We start from the raw sequence: 17,406 nt of genomic DNA on the forward strand, positions 1-17,406 counted from the left end.
TTATTTTTACCTGTTCTCAGATGTAGTATCAGTGTGTCCTTCGTATCAAGAAGCCAGAGTAATACCTGCTACAAGTGACTTGCTGTTACGCACTTTCTCCCAAAGAGTGGTTTTGCTTTGACCAGTTGTGATTTGAAGGCAGCCATGTGTTTGCTGCAGAAAACACATGCTCTCCTGAAGTCTCTCTGACCTCCATTATCTAACTCCAGAGAGGTGTTAGCATCTCCATGATCCATCTTAGGGCTGCTAGCAGTGATACTGTGCTGGTAAAGAAAATGTTTCTTTCCACTGCTTGAAGAATAATATTGAAAGTTACACCTGTGAGAGATATTTGTGTACCCGTAAGGACACATTAGCTTTCTCCATATTGCAAATAAACCCCATCAACATCTGTCACAAGAAAGTGAACCAAGAATTTCACATATCCCTGGGTTGGTGTTGTGGTTTTTTACGTGATTCCCTTCTTGATAGTCAGCATATTCCACTGTTCTCTGTTTGATCTGTATTTAAGGGTACGCTTTTCCCCATAGCAGGATGCACATTGACATACTCGCTTGGTTGGTTTCAAGTTTCACAATAAACTGTCCAGAGCTTCTACAGAAACCTCTGGTGTGTCAGTTCAGACAGGCTTGTCTTCCACCTTCCTTTCAAACAAAAGTGAGGTGGGAGGCAAAAAGCATGTCTGTGTGCAGGAGCGGGAGGGAGTTAGCACTTTCTGAACTTGCTCATTTTTGAAGGGGCTGATTAACTGCTGCCCAGTGGTGATCCTCGGACTTTTGAGTTGTTACTTGCATGCATGCTAATTATTTCTTCTCAACAGATTTTAATGAATTCTCTACAAGTTCAGTAGCACAACAGCTTGAGTTTTGTGGTTTTGGAGTTTTTCTAAGCTCTCATAAAAAAAGTCTAGCTTATGTTTGTAAGTGCAGTACCTTATTCTACATAGTGTATGTAAACAAAAATTTGTCTTATCTAAATCCCTGCTTATCCACAAAATACATCAATGCAATTTGTAAATAATTCAAATTCTGTGATAGGTGTTCATGGTTTTGATCCTAGCTCCTCACAACAACTGCTGTGGTGCACTACAAATGTCAGCCACAAACAGTACAAGGTGGTAATGCAAAAGAGATTCATTTCTTATCTGGCACAAAAGTGGAAGAGGATCTCTGCCAAGATAACTTCCTTTGCTATGGCAGAAAAAGTTACATTAAATGCTAAGTTATTGGTTTTTCATTCTGAATCCTTGCACATCTGTCTAGATTTGACCTTCAGTAGATGACTCTTGCATCATAATACTGTGTGTAAACAAATATGCTGTCATCCAAGCTTAGGAAATGCTAAGCCACTGAAGCCTACATATATTACAGATATAATATGCCTCATTTCTGATTAGTATTTTATTTGATTTTATTTTGATTTGTGCTTCAAATTGGAGAACACTCACAATAGATTGTGGGTGTCAGTGGTTATTTTTAAATTACTATTTTTGGATTGACAGATGAGCTGGATATTTGTTTCATTATGAAAATGTTCTTCACAAAATAGTTTGTTTTCTCTGTCCTGTATCATCATAGCCAGACTTGCTTTCTCCTTGCATGCCACTGTGTGTAAACACATATGGTTTTTTGTCTGAGTGTGTCCTTATATACCAAAGGCATTCACCTGAAGTCTTGTACTCATCTCCATTGCTTTTCTTCATCCTGCTTCTTTCCTCATGACTTAATGACCATGGGACACTCACCATCTTACCTATCACGTATATACTTTATTATCAAGTATATTTAAAAGTTCACTGCACTATTCTTCAGCTAAAATTATTAGCAAATTCTTGAGTGTGTGTAAAATTGCCTTTTGTGTCTGAAGAGCATTTAAGTAGAATGATAGTTTGTACTGGGATTTCCTTTTCTTTCTAAATGTTCCACTGCATTTCCACATTTCTGATGTTCTCAATATTGCTCCATATCTTAGCTCATCGTCACCATTTGTTTTTCACTTCTCCTTATACCACCAAATTTGAAATTTCTTTTACAGCTCACTTGCTTATGTAAGTAACCAGTGTTGTATAACACTTGTTGACTGTACTGACTGAAACCACTGGTATAAAGAGAGGCTGCAAAAGGAGATGTGTATAAAGTGGTGGTGGCTTGATAGACAGATTTGAGTCTTCTTTGGGGGATAAGCAGCACAAGTTGGCAAAGCTGCTTTAATTATTTATTTACTCACTTATTTTCCTCTCTCACCCAAATCCTTTGTTTTAGATATTTCATCTTCAGTACTTCCAAAACACCAACTATAACAGCTTCTCTAAAATGCCTCTGGTTCACAATCCTTTATTTTTCTTCTCAGTGAGCCATGATGATCTGGCTTCTTCATGCTAAAATTTTCATTTCCCTTACTCTTTAAAAGCTTCAAGTAATTTATGACTGAGCAATCAATTTGCTTGTGTATTTCTGTAATATGCCTCTCATTTATTGAAATAAAGAAGTCTGAAATGATAACTCTCTTAGGGAGTTAAGTAATCTTACAAATACCCAGCTTGCATCATGTTTGAAGGATCAAGTAACATTTTTAATCTATCTATTTATTTTTACCCCTGTAATTATTAAAAAAGGACTTTTGGGACTTGTGTTTATGGGATGATGCCCAGCTGTGAAATACAGAGAACCCAGATTGTTGTTAGTTGTTGGATCAGTCAGTAGTAAATTTCTGAGTATGAGATCCTGGACAATAATTTTTTTCTTTTGGATCGAAATTGTCTCTTTATGTCACTTCTTCCCCCTTTGAAAGTAAACCTGTATCTTTTTTTAAGTCACTGTTGTTTCCAGTAAGACCACATTACTATTTGCTAATAAGCAACCCAGAAGCATTCCTATATGAAAGAATATATTTTCCATAAAATGTTTGCTCTGTATATGCTGACCAGTTGAATAGCTGGTTTAAGGTTATTTATTATTTCCTGTGTGCTACAATGTAATAATACTGTTATTACAGGTGCCTGGCTTTTTATGAAGAATCAGTGTATCATATAACCTTTAAGTGCATCTGAAACTTCAAAAAATCATTATGAAAAATGAAATGAAAAAGTTATATGAAAATGAAAAGCTTAATGAAAATGTTTTTGGCTGGAGTAAAGAGTATTTTCTTTCTGGAAACAGACCAAACTAGAAATAGCATTTTTGGATGTCCAGCCTGTTTGCAAGTGTTGTTGTGTCTAAGGAGAATACTATGCCTATTACGCTGTCTCAGTGACAAAAGTAAATTATGTAAACATTTACGGACCTATTGAACATGGGAAGTTCTTTATAGGAAAAGAAGCTGTGAAGTATGAGTGGAGTGGGTCAGAGCAGGTAAGCTTAACAGAAATGAAAAAGGAGGAGTTTGAAATAAATCTGATTAATTTGTATTAAAATTAAACCATGCGGAGTGGTAAGATTTAATTGACATAGATGTAAAATGTTTACTGTGCCTGATGTCAGCTCAGGATTCTTTGCCTTTTATACTTTAACCCTGATAGTACTTTAACAGTGGACCTGAGTTGAATTCAGTATTCGGTATTTTACGAAGTGAGATAACAGAGGCCTCACTAAATTGTTTGCATAAAGTAGTTACTCATTTGTAGGTATCTAAGGAAGGAAGTGACAAAATTGCAATGTTTTTGCTGTTGGAAAGTTGTCAGCATGATTTTAAAGCAAGGTCCTTTTTTGACTTTTTTTTTTTTTTTTTTTTTTTTAAATTTATACATTAAACTACAACTACAGAATATTTAAGTTATACCTTTCCAGGCCTCAAAGCATTCAATGTTTCAACAGAAGTTTTTTGGAGCTACTAAGCCTTTGGAGCCACTGTGTGGATTCCAAACAAGATAAACACACAGCTTCAAAACCAGTCTTTTTCTCTCACATTACTTGAAAAAACTGAAAATGGCAAGGAAAAATACATCCATAGTTTTGTAAGTGGTTTTGTTGTTGTTGAATGGTTCAAGAGGGATTTTACACTAAAACGCCACAGGGTCTGCCAGGGTGACACACGCATAGGTGTTGTTCTCTTCTGGGATACATGCTCTGGTATTTCAGAGCACTTTAAGTTACAGGCATTTAAAGGAGCATATCTCTCAGCACTTTCTGCCTAGGAGGAAATACGGCTGATAAACCAACCACCAAGGTGTGAAATGCTGGTCTTTAGACAGCAGAACTTGCTCAAAAATATTTTAAAGTTTCCATGTAATTCCCCAATTCAAAACATTTTTAAGGCCACAAGTGCCTAAATCACTTGAGGAATAAGTGGCCTTCAAAATGTCTTGAGTGAGCGACCTCCTTAGAAAAACTTTAGAAAAGGTCTTAGCAAGTAACAGAATGGTTTTCGTTGAGTTCTGTGGCTTCTTCCAAAACATAATCAATGCACTTAGGAGTATCTTCCATTATAGTTTGTAAAGGAATCTTAATGCATTGAGAAAGTTTGAAAATATAAAGAGGAGAGGATCCAAGTTTGCAAATTCAGTAAACTTTTTTGGACAGCTTAGTTCCCTCACTTACACTGTCAGAAATGCCTGAAATGTGATTGTTACATTATTCTGCAAATTCATCCTAAACATCAAGTTGTTTGTATGATGTATATTCTTCAGTATGCTATTATATTCTTCAACAAGGTTAGTATTTCATGCTTTTACTTGTCCTAGTAACAGGTGCCTCCTTCCTGATGAAGAAGCACTTCCTTGCAGAGATTCAATCAGGATGACTAATTTAAATTTTCTAGTTTGCATTATTAACTCTCAGGTCTAAATTAAATTAAAAACAATACTACAGAGTTGTTAATAATAAAGCTTATTCTTCAAAGTTAACTATCTTTGGGAAAAATAAACCTGTTTTTTAAAGGGATTTTAGAGAAGAAAAACTTAAATTGTCTGTATAATTTGTCATTGTAGGACCATGCAGGATTTGTTTTTAGGTCGAATCTTTAATTTTATGTTTTCTGTCTAAATTGGACATAATTTTAGAGGAAGAAATGAAAACTACCTACAAAAAACCCCTAAAAGTAGTCTAGTTTGCACCTTAATAAAGGTGCTCTGTGTGTGTTTTTGGTAAATGCTCCACTGATGTAATAAATTAAAGTGGTAATAGTAATAAAAAGGATTTGGATATTGAGTTAAACACTGAGATTTCTCCTGTAGTAAAACAGACCAATTGAAACCAGACTTTTACCTTCAGACATCTGAATCATAGTGTAGATTTGTTTTAGCACTAGATTCATTGTTTTAGAACATGTTAGAGCACCACAGTAAGCAATTTGCTTGCCATCCCTTTACCTCATCTGAAATGGTTATCCAGTTCTGCGTTACATGACTACTGCTTTATACCCAGTAAGAATCAAATGAACTATTGTAAATTTATATTAAAAAAGAGCAAAACCCAAACTAACAAACAAACAAACAAAAACCCACGCAAAAAAAAACCGACAAAACCACAGAGGTTTCCTTTTTTCCTTTGAATTCCCATAAGTAGTTCTTCTGTGGTCACACATAAAATTACAAAAATTGGTCTGAGAATGTTATTAAAATTTAGATTTTCTCCTTGTAGGTATCAGTACACGTCAGTGTGGTTTCAGGGTAGATACTTTTGATGTGTGGTGGTGTCTGATTAGCCATTGAGCAATACAAAATATCTCAGTTTAAAAATATTTAAAAAATTCCATGCGATCACTCAAGAAGCATATCTGTTTGGCTGGGGAAAAAAAGAACCAAGAAAAATATTATTTTGGTGATAGCCTATGGTGTTAAGTTGTATTATTCAAACAGCAGCTTCGATTCAATATTGTAATGCTGAATTTGTGTGGGAGGCTGCCCTCTGGCAATAACACAGAAAGAATTTGGGACCTATTATTGCTACTGCAAAATATCTTTCTCAGTTCAAGTGCTTGCTTTATAGCCAAAGGAAACGGATTCTAGTTCCAAATTCAGAGTTTAAACACTTTCCCCACAGTTTATTAGTGCACTGTAAAATGAGTATAAATACTTACAAGTTCATAATTACCATACTACTTATCTGTGAAAAACCCTATGTGACTATTAGTAATGCAGTTCCTCAGCCTAAAATATAGGATTTCAAATGCTTTATAGATCTCTGTGGTACTAATGATAGATACTGTTCTTCTACAAAACAAAACTTTTGCCAGACAGTCCCACAGAAACCGGGGGGTTACAGGAGGGTCTTGGTCTTCATGGGTTTGGCCCCCTCCACAGCAGACCCTCTCTTCAGAGTATCAAAACTTTCCCCAGATATTTTTTTTAACTCTTGGTGGCTTAAAAAAAAAAATGAAAAGGCTTTTCTGGTGTGTTACTTATAAAGAAGATATGAAAATTTTCGATGCTGGAAAGGGAGAAGGATTTGAGTCAGAGTAGACACTGTTTTGTGTTTTGCCCTAAGAGAAATCGGGAGTTGGAAGTTCACCCTGGTCATCTATGGCATGTACCAATATTTAGCATGTACTGATCATGTACTGCAAATTTTCCACTAGTCTGTTTGCAAATTAACGAGTCCATCTTTGAAACACAGGGTGGATAGTGATGAGCGTGGGAAAGTTGCAGCAGATCCACAGTTTGCTTCCTGAGCAACTGAACAGTTGCGTCAGATCCTCACTTTTGCTCCCCTAAGAAATCTGCCCGCAAGAGTCTGCAATTGTATTTATTGAGAATAGGATTTTATAAACTAGTAGATAGGTGTTGGTGGTGTTTGTACTCTTGCTTTAGCTGGGTAACTGCTATTATCACCTTGATATTGGCAGATAATTAGGAGTTATTTGTATGACATGCTTTCCCACTGCCTAGGAGACACCAGGGAACCATTAGTATTGAGTTGCCAAACAGCTGAGAGTTGGAGTCATACATAAAGATGTACAAGATGAGGCTCAGTTTGAGATGAGACATCTTTGTACATTTCACCAGCGCAGCAGGAACTAGCTCCTGTCAGAGTCATTAGGGAGCCAGGTACTACAAAGTAGCCTGAGGAGCAGTTATCCTGCCCTGAATTAACTACCCAGTGCCTGGCCTATGGAGCTGCCCTTTCTTGACCACGTATTGACTGTGCTCGGAAGTCCGTCACCTGAGTGTAGATGCATTAATCTTTGCACTCGTTAAAGATCATTTCCCTTTTAATTGCTTGTATCATGTATGCCCTAATTTTACTCTGTGCCCAGTAAATGATTAGTTATAGTAGACAAAATGTGGCTGTTGGAAGAGGCCTCTTTCAGAGGGAGGGGAATCAATTCGTACAGACCTCAGGTTTCATTAAATAAATAAAATGAGCACAAGCATTCTCAGTCACTTCCACTGCAATTCCAGTCATGTCAGGGAAACACATCATCTAAAAATGATAGAGATAGGATTGTTTCATTTCAGAATTTTCTAACTGACAAATTTTGAAAACAAATTATTTGCTTTGTGTATTTCATACAGTTAAGTACATTTGTGGGAATTTGCCTGCAAAACACATCGCTTGTTTCTCCTTAGGGAACTCTTTGAATGACCATGAGATGAGGAGAGGAGGCATTTACAAAGTGTTTTGCCTGTGTATTTTAGCTGGAATTACTTTAATACCTGGCTAAATTCTCGGATCAGACAGGTCATTTTTAAAAATAATAATTCCTAAATGGAAAGCTGTGTGGGGTCGGGTTTGGTTTTTTGTTTGCCTCTTTTTTTTTTTCCCTACTCTGATTAAAGCATCGTTATGATGTGGATAATACAGATTCAGATTTACCAAGCATGATACTTTGACTGAATTATGATACCTGCTCAATATTATAAAACTGGAGGAGCAAGGTTTTTCCTTAGCATCAAAAGCAGGGCTATTTTAGATTCTAATGTAAGCACTAGTTTAAATAGGTGACAAATGTTTGTAGTTATTTTGTATTCTTACTGTCCTAAAATAATGAGTGAAGAAGAGTTGCTAACCACATTTTTTCAGAAATCATTACTGAGAACAGATTCTGCTGCCATATTCACAAAAGACATTTTTTTCTCACTAAAAAAAAATATTCCATTCAGTACTTTTCAAAGTACATTACAGCATATAGCTATATGTGTGTTTATATATACTAGTAAATCTCTATTCATCGTTATATGGTTTCTTATTATTGTGGATATGAGAAGATCTCTCATTACTTCCTCCCAACTGTAACCTCCCAGCTGGACAACAAATATATATAGGTTTCTATACTTTACAGTTAGAAGCCCTACCTGCAACTGGTGCAGTTCCGATGCATCATGTATAACACAAACAACTATTTCACTTACCTGAATTTTAAACTTCTCTTTATAGTATTTCATAATCCTATTAATACTGTGAAACTTGAATTTTGTGGTTTTCATTTTCATTATACCAATGCTGACAGATGTTTTCTATGCCATTTGTATAAGCATTTTTAATTTTAAGTTGACTAGTCATAACTGCCATGACATCTTTTGCTCTTCAGAAATTCATGGCATATCCATTTTCATTGATACATCAGGCACTCTTTCAGTGCAGTTTTTCATTTTATCTTTTAGAGTGAACTTAAAATAACAAAGCAGCATAAAATACCTTTTTTTCTCTAGATATCAGTCCGTAATATCAGAATAACAAGAATTTTCATACAGATTGATTTTTAGCTTTAGATTTTAACAGAAACTAAAGTTTAATATTTGTTAATTGTTCAAGTACATTTAGCATTTGGTGGGATTTGAGGAGTTTTCAGGAATCTTAACATGATCTTTTCAGGAATCTTACTCGCATAATTGCTGAGCATTAGTTGGATTTTGTCAGGTTTATGACCAGCTTTATGCACGCAGCTGAATACTGAACACATCCTTGTTTTTAAACAATAATTTCAGCATTAAATACAGACAGATGTAGTGCTGTACTTGTTAGTTTCAGTTATCTCACTGTTAGTCAATGTAATGGTACAAGTTTTGGTCAGAAAACAGCTATACTGTTTCTCGTAGTGTCTCTTCAGCCTTCAGACCTTATTTGAATCCTTAATCTAAGTTGCAAGTTTTTATGACAAGCATCTGAGATCATCCAGTGCCTTTTGGTTTTATGTTTCCTGTAAATGAAGAGCTATCGTAATCCTTTTTTGATCCTGCTCTAATTTATGTATTTTCTAACCTTGGTACTCCTCTTTCATGCTTGCTGCACTCTTCTAATCCATTTTTATTTTGGATGAGAAGCATTTCAGTGATAATTTTCAGCTCTAATTAAAGTTTTTTTACTGAACTGTGATTCTGCCCTTACCCCCACATCTTGCATAAGAGGAATCTGAATCATGGGTGCATCGTGTTTTTCAGATCTACGAGTTACTTCTCTCAGCCTTTTTTTCAGATGTTACAGTTTCATAGCTTATGAAAACTAATGTTTGGGAGATGTATTGGGTATTGTCCTGCATGTGTCTTCTGAGACTTCTGGGCTGACTGTTTTTCAGCCCTTCCCTTCTTCCCTCCATGCTCCCCCATGACTTTGAGGTTGTCTAGTTGATCTGCTTCTCTTGTCTCTGCGGTACCCAAAACAGAGCATATGCTAAAGTTGCTACCTTAAGGTAAGATGCTTTATGGAAGAGTTGATCCATAAATCCTACTCCTCCTAATGTATTATCATGTAGCACATTTTCCTTAAGGTCTTGAATATTAAGTACTCGAATATTCTGGGAGGTGTGACAATCATACTATTTGTAGGCATATTTTGGTATACATTTGGGGGGGGGGGGTGTATCTATACACATTTATAGATTTTTTTATATATGTAGACATTTATAACATTTAGATGTATAACATGTATTAGTATAGGGCAAATTGGGCTGCTGAGAAGGGATAAATAACAAAAAGGTTGTGCTTGACTTTGCTGCTGAAGTCCATATATTCTTTAAAAATCCTTTTTCTTAACTCCTCTTTCTCTTGAATACAGAATTACTTGGGTTTTACCACCCCCTGGAAGACTCGAGAAGTGGTAAAAAAAAAAAAAAGAAGCAACAAACTCAAAACAATTTCAGCTTTCATTTAGTCATTTAACGCTGGATATTCAGTCTTCCCTTTCTGACACCTCAGCTGACCTATTGTGGAAGACTTGTGCTAGATCAGGATAAAATAGGTTGCTGCTCTTTGAAAGCCATGATGCATAGTTTTCATATTTCTGCTCTCACCTTTTATGAAGAAGGGGAAGCAAGCAGAGAAAATAAATAATTTTTAAGCAGCAGTGAGGCTGCAAAAATAAAACAACTTTCAGGCATAAATGAAAAAAGGCATATTGATTTTACCTGCTTCTCCTTTTCTCACATGAGAATCCTTGAATAATCCTTTCTGTCTTATAAAAATGCCTTTTGATGCTAATACAGATATGGACATGGGAAAATGTATGCTACTGGAGTGCTGCAGTAATTATCTCTGCAGTATTTATAACTGAAGATTCTTGATCAGAATTCTGATGAACTTTACTCTGTATTTCTATGAAGTTGGTTTCCTTTACTAGTTCTTAACACTTCTTGCAACTTGTGCTCTGCAGAGGCCAGACAGTTATGGAGCACCTTTAATGTTTTTTAATGACAAAGTCAGCTGGTTTGGTGAGGCACTGGAATGGGTTGCCCAGGGAAGTTGTGAATGCTCCATCCCTGGCAGTGTTCAAGGCCAGGTTGGACAGAGCCTTGGGTGGCATGGTTTAGTGTGGGGTGTCCCTGCCCATGGCAGGGGGTTTGGAACTAGATGATCTTAAGGTCCTTTCCAACCCTAACTATTCTATGATTCTATGATTAAGAAATTTAACATGTCTCAGAAATTAAGTCTTTCAACAATGCAACCACAAGTAAAACTTCTTTTCTAGTTGAAAATATGTTGAAATACTATCCAATTTTGCAATTTTGTCATTAAGAAGTTTCTTTAAAAATTAATTTTTAAGACTTTGTAGTTATTCTACTAACTATATTAAGTCAAATTATAATTTATAGTTTATTTGCCTTATTACAACACTTCATTAAAATGTCAGAAGACACAGATTCTAGGCAGGGTATTACACCAAGAGCTACGCATGCAGTGCTTTTCGCATATGGAAATAGCTACGGCAGTTCTGTTCTGCAGCATGAATTAACAAAGATTGATTGCAATCTGTTTTTATTAACTCAAGGAAGAAAAGCAGTGTAGTGATATTAAGAAAATTAATTATAACTTTCTAATCTGGTAATTAATGTGCAGCTGGGCATGAGTGCAGTTAGTGCAATTCAGAAATTTGGCAGTCCTGACAAATTATCATCACCTGTGTTAAGGTAGGGAACTGTTTTTTTAATCTTTGCTCAAATTTTTATAATCTTTTCCATTTCAGAATGGCTTTAGCAATTTAGCTGTTAGATATGACCTTTTACTATAATAACTTGAACTGAGGTTCTCTTTTATCTTTTAGGGCTGAATTCCAGTTGTATTTCTTAGAACCCTCTTTTATTCTTTTCCAGTGTTGTACTGGAGTTTCTTATGAAGCAGTTTATGAAACAGTGATTACTGGTAATTGACCTGCATATGTTGAATAATCTTAAAATGCTACTGAGAATTTAATGTACCTTGTAAATTGAGATGCTTCCAATTAAATAGAGTTCTTAGGATAATCACTTTCAAAACTAATCAAGTAATATAATGGTGTTACTAAAACTCTTATTGACTTAATTGTGATTAATAAACGTATCCAATGCAATTGCAGTAATGGTCATATTAGTTTGCATTTTTCATAACCTATCCATGTTTTTCAGAAACACAAAGGGAAAATAGAAATTACCTAGGTGTATTGAATTAGCACAACAAGGTGACTTGAGTGGGGAGTGTTTGTGACCTCCTTACATTACTTATGAGGCATGAAGGTTATTGTGGATGACCTCATGCTCAGTGCCTCTCGTCTATTAGGAAATCAAATGTTGCTGAACAAAAATTAGAACTAAGATCCTAGCAGTGGATTTGGTAAGAGAAAATGCTCTCATGTGGTCTTGACTGGTTTTGCTACTATCAAATGTGATCTCCTACAATACATTCATGAGCAAGGCATTGTAATGTTGTCATAAGGTTGATCTTTGTTATTATTTTTAACAATTGAATGGTAAAAAGTGCAAACCACCTATATTAGATCAGACTCTGAAAACTATCCAAAACTATTCAGTATCCTTACACTGTCAGTGAAGAGATGGTTTAAAAATCTGCCTTGTTTACAAAAGACTTTTGGGGAGTTTGCTTGTCTTGTTTTAGGGTTTTGTTGTTGTCGAAGTGTTTTTTAGGAATACATTAGAGAAGGTGTTGCTGGAAAACAAAAGCCAGGAGGTTTCAGCCCCATGAATCTGTCTTTTTGGTTGTTTTGTGGCACAAAAATCTTGCCTAGTACTTACAGCCTTGGAATTTTGTAAATTCTGTTGCTTTAGTGGTAGAGAGTAAGCTTCAGACAGATCTCATATTGGGTTTGCTTTATGCATAGCCCCTGGCTGCACACACAAAACCAACAAATAAAAAAACAGAAACAAAAAAAAATAATCAAAAACATGGAAATTGAAAACTCTCTGAGGTTTGTTGGTTGACGTTGATGATTGGGAATGCTGAATGCTGGTGTTCGCCATCTTATGCGTTCTCCTGATTCGTGTTCCACAGCCAGCATAATATTAGTGATTTTAGGATCCTGAAATATTGAGTGCTGTTCTCCATATTAAAAAAAAAAAATCATTTAATAAATTAGCTTGTATTTCAAAATAAATAATGGGCAGCAATGCAGTTTATTGCATTAGTCATATTGAACATTTTGGAGCAATCAAATTAATAATGAATATAGCAAATTTGGTGTTTTTTCCCTTTCTGTTTAGATACATGGTTATTAACAATTCATAATGTCATTATTTTTGTTTGCTTCAAACCATTTTGCTAGTGCCTTAAGATTTTTTGATTGTTTTATTTTCACATTTGCTAAGTGTTTTCTTTGCATTTACCAGTGTTACAAAATTTTCATGAGCATTCACAGTGATAAAGCTCAGTTTGCACATGGCAAAATAGGAATAGTTACATGACATGCAGCTACTTGGAGAAAGAGATGTTTTGAAGTGTCTTATGTATTCTTTGAAGTCATTCTGTGGTGGATTAGGCACTCCAGTACTGTGAATCAGTTTGATCACACTGTAACTTTTAGTTAGATCAGCTATACTTTTGTTGTGTGCTTTTACGTGCTACCACATATTATGACTGACAAAGAGTACACCTTACAGAATTAGGTTGTAGATACATAGGAAAAAATATAACCCTAAGTGATATCCAGTGTTGTAATTCATTCAGCTGTGCTGACAAAATGGATGGTTCCAGAACTGATGTGGCTAGTGAAGTCCAAGAGATCCTCCAAAAGCAAATCCAATCATGTATATATAAATGCCTCAAGGTGTTTTGTAGATATTTCTGGTTTTTTCTGTATTAAAAGGTTTGATAGATAGTTTGGCTTGTAACGTTTTTTAATGTAAAGAAAAAGTTTTAAATTTCTGTTTTTAATCTCCCAATTGCTGCTCAGTTGCATGCACATATAACCTTGAAAGCTGATCCTCTGTCATAACTTTGGGTTTCTGCTTTGATGGCCGCGTGATACTCATATTGAAAAAAAAAACAACTGTAAAAGAAGATGCTGAATTCTTCCACCAGGAGAAATAAGAATTACCAGAGAACCTGTATCTGCTAAGATTGTTCTGGATTTTGCAATGAGTTGTTGTTAAAAATCCTGTAAACGTTCAAACTATCTGTATGGCATTATCATATCAATGTTATGGCTGGGTGAGCATTTCAAGTGAGTGTGCCTCTTGGTATTGGAGCCTGACAGTGTTAGGGTGATTATTGGATGCTGTGTAGGCTGACTCTCTGCTATGTTTTTCTTTTCCAAAAATTGCCATATAGTTTGGAATTACTGTAGTGGAGAGCTAATGCCTGGGTAGTCAACCTTAAAAATGAATGACTCAACAAGCAATACTTCCATGATCATGTTCTGCTCTGATTTACCTTTTTACTCATTATAGGCTGACTTGTATAAGGGCAGAGAAGAGTAGGAGCTCACAAGCATGTCTTTATGTTGCAGAAAACAGGCAACCTGACTTCTAAGTCCAGTGAGCTGATGTGCACTCAGCTTCTAAGTGTTGACCTAGGTGGATGCACCTAGACAACACCAAAAATACATGGTGTTCTTGCCCTAATCTCACATTAAAAAGTAAGTGACCTTATGTTTACTGCTTTTTGATGAGCATACCTTGCTCACTGTAGTACACCATAACTAACTAGGCATACTAACTGCCTAGACCTAGCTTAGTTGTTGCTAAGTAATATTTACTCTGACCAAGGACTTTTTGAGCTTCATGCTGTCCCAGGGAGGAGGGGAAGCTGGGAGGAAGCAGAGACAGGACACCTGACCCAAACTAACCAAAGAGGTGTTCTATACCACAGCACGTCATGCCCAGGGATGTAGAACTGGGGGCGGTTACCCGGAAGGGCTAGATCACTGCTCGGATCAGGCTGGATATCGGTTGGCGGGTGGTGATTAGTTGTATTGTTTTCCCTTGTTATTTCCCTTATCATTGTTATTATTGGTGGTAGCAGTAGTGGTTTGTGTTATACCTTAGTTACTGGACTCTTCTTATCTCAACCCATGGGAGCTGTTACATTCTTTCGATTCTCCTCCCCATCCCTCCAGGAGCGAGTGAGTGGCTGCATGGTTCTGAGTTACTGGCGGGGCTTAAACCGGGCAATATGGTATAACTGAACATAATTTTTAAAGACTTATCAAAATAGTTGGTTTGCTCTATATTAAATAATCTGCTGCCCGCCAACAAGCACGAAGAAAATCCCAGCGGTAAATGCCATAGACGCATGGATGTTGCTTTAGCTGAGGGTAAACACAAAATGAGAGTATGGTGGGGCAGTTTGAGAGCTATTGAGAAGAAAACAGAGAGACTAGTGAGCCAGCTAAGCAGTTTGTTCCAGAAATTTGCCTTCATCGGTTTAAACTTCAGGTTAAAATGACATTTTTATTGTTACAACACTGACACATCTTTACGAGGAAGTTAATAGGAGGGAACAATCTTTCAGCAAATTAAATGAAAGGCTACTATTTCCAGCTGACATCTGTGAAACTGCTGCTACATTCCTTGCAGTAGTGCTTGGAGAAATAAATGAGCAAGTATTCATTGTAATCGAGCTTTAATGGTATCCATATGCTATATATCTTGTAATGGTGCTCATATTGTGTGGTTTCTGCATAGTATAAAAAAATTGTTTGTTAGTCTGTCAAAGGCCCATTAATGTAAATGTCTTGATTCAATACTTGGCCTAGGTGAGGCTTGTGTGTTTTAAATATATCCTAGCAAATTGTGGTTGGTACAGCAAATCTGACAGTCTTTCCGGTTGACCTTTCAGCCTGTCCATTCCATGTCATACAGCATACCTTCTAGATAATGAAAGCTATTGAAGCTTTAAAAAAAGTATCATTTTAATTCTTTTCAAATTAATGTTTTCTAACAGACATTAGAATGCGCAGTCTTTCAGCAATGTGGTTTCACATGATGTCATGATATTCTACTGAGGCCATAAAGAAACACTTTTCTCTGTCTTCTACCCACAATTCATTTTGTAAATCAATTGAGTTTTGCTTAAGTACGGTGTAGTAAGCATTTTTTAAAAGCTAATAGCTTTTGCACCTGCCTTCGAAGGCTTAAATCTGCCTTTCTATTATTCAGCCAGTGTTATAGTAAAGGTTTACTAGCATCCAAGGTTTTTGTGAGCAGTACAAGTTCACAAGCCTACTTCTGAGTAACCAAACTTCTGACAATGTTTCAAACTTGCCTCCTTTTTCTCCATTTAATTAAGTCTAAACTGTCCAATTTTTGCATGATACGCTGTTTCTACTGAATGACTTACCACAGATGCTTTGATAAGGCATACCTTAAAAGTTAGAAATGGGCTCTTTATGGGTTTTACTTCCTTCTCTCCTCCTCTTATAATGCACACAGATGGGATGCCGTAAACTAGCTTAAGTCATGAAGAAAGTATAATTTAGCTTTATATTTATTTATCAGATTTTTTTAGGAGGTTTCAGAAATTAAATAATCACAGAAAATAAGGCAGAAGTCAGGTATCCAGTACTGAATGCTAAAGCTGCGCCTAGTTATCCCAGATGGATGTTTGTCTAGCTATTTCTTCAACACCTGCAAAACGGAGATTCCGTGCTTTTCCAAGGAAGCTGATTCCAGTTCTTCTGTGTCTTCACTATTGTCAGAATTTTTTGGGGTGGGTGTTATTTTCTCTGATGTCTGTCCTGGAAGCTAAATATGTCGCTATTTTGGTGGAAGATTTATCCCCTTTTACATGTTGAAAGAAGGCCATTGCCATGTCTAATCTATTATCTGTTAACAAGATCACTTTCTCCCCTCATCCCTGGGGCAGTGCTGTCTGGGTTGGTGATAATTCTTGTTACTGTTCTCTGAACTTTCTAAAATTTGTCCCTGCCTTTCTTGAAATAAAGCTGATGCCCAGTATTGGATGCAGGTCAAGGAAAGCCTTTCAGCATCCAGCATCACACCATTCAGCATCCTCATTCTTCAGTTCACATTTAAGCCAGATCATACACCCTGTGAGATGCCTTGTTTGCATTTCCACCAAACAATTCATTTCTAAATCCATTTTCCCCACCCCTGCTTCTCTCAGCTTTTTGTGATGCTTCTGTAGTAAATTGTAAGCCTGGATAGTAGCTTCATTAATTCTCCAGACCTCTTTTCCATAAACATTTTCTGAGTCAGCAAAATACTTGGCTTCTCAGAGCAGCTCAGGTATACACTCAGCATCATTTATGTTTCTTTCCTCTCAGTCAAGCACAACAAAAAGATATCAACACTGCACAAAACCATGGCATCACCATGGTGTATGTAATTTTTGAGTTATGTAATTTTTGAGTTATTCTGTACCTATCTCTACTTGGTCCTCTGACATGGGAGACTTGATGTTTCAGTATCTCTTGAGCCTCTTTGAAGTAAACAAGCAGTTTATTTTTTCCTCTTTTCTTTTTAAAATCCTTTGTAATTGTATAGGGTTTTGTGTGTAAGCCAGATTGGTTTGTGGTTAATCAGCTATGTATTGACAAAACATGTCTTGGGTGTTTCAGAGGATTAGAAAAAGACCTGTTGCTGTCTGCAGAGATAGCAGCTTAGCAGAGGTTGTTCTTCATGCTCGCCTGTTAGGGAGGAGGAGGAAGCCTGGCATTTACATTCCATCCCTGCACTCACCCACACATCAAAGACAGTTTGGACTCAGGCTGCTGAGCCTTGAAGACACACCCTTTGAAAATCTGCCTGGCTGAACGAGATGGGAGTGAGAAAGGGAAGCCATCTCCACTTTTGTGTTACTTTGATAAT

General features: G+C 36.4%; 1 protein-coding gene across 1 annotated transcript in view; it reads left to right on the plus strand.

Annotated features, from left to right (window-relative positions):
• MAN1A1 (mannosidase alpha class 1A member 1) overlaps window positions 1–17,406 on the plus strand; it is a gene marked incomplete at its 5' end in the record, with an annotated part of 146,252 nt that overhangs the window by 85,561 nt on the left and 43,285 nt on the right. The gene's annotated exons all lie outside the window — the stretch shown is intronic.

The sequence above is a fragment of the Psittacula echo genome, assembly GCF_963264785.1.
Source record: "Psittacula echo genome assembly, chromosome: 4".
NCBI classification, from domain to species: Eukaryota; Metazoa; Chordata; class Aves; order Psittaciformes; family Psittacidae; genus Psittacula; species Psittacula echo.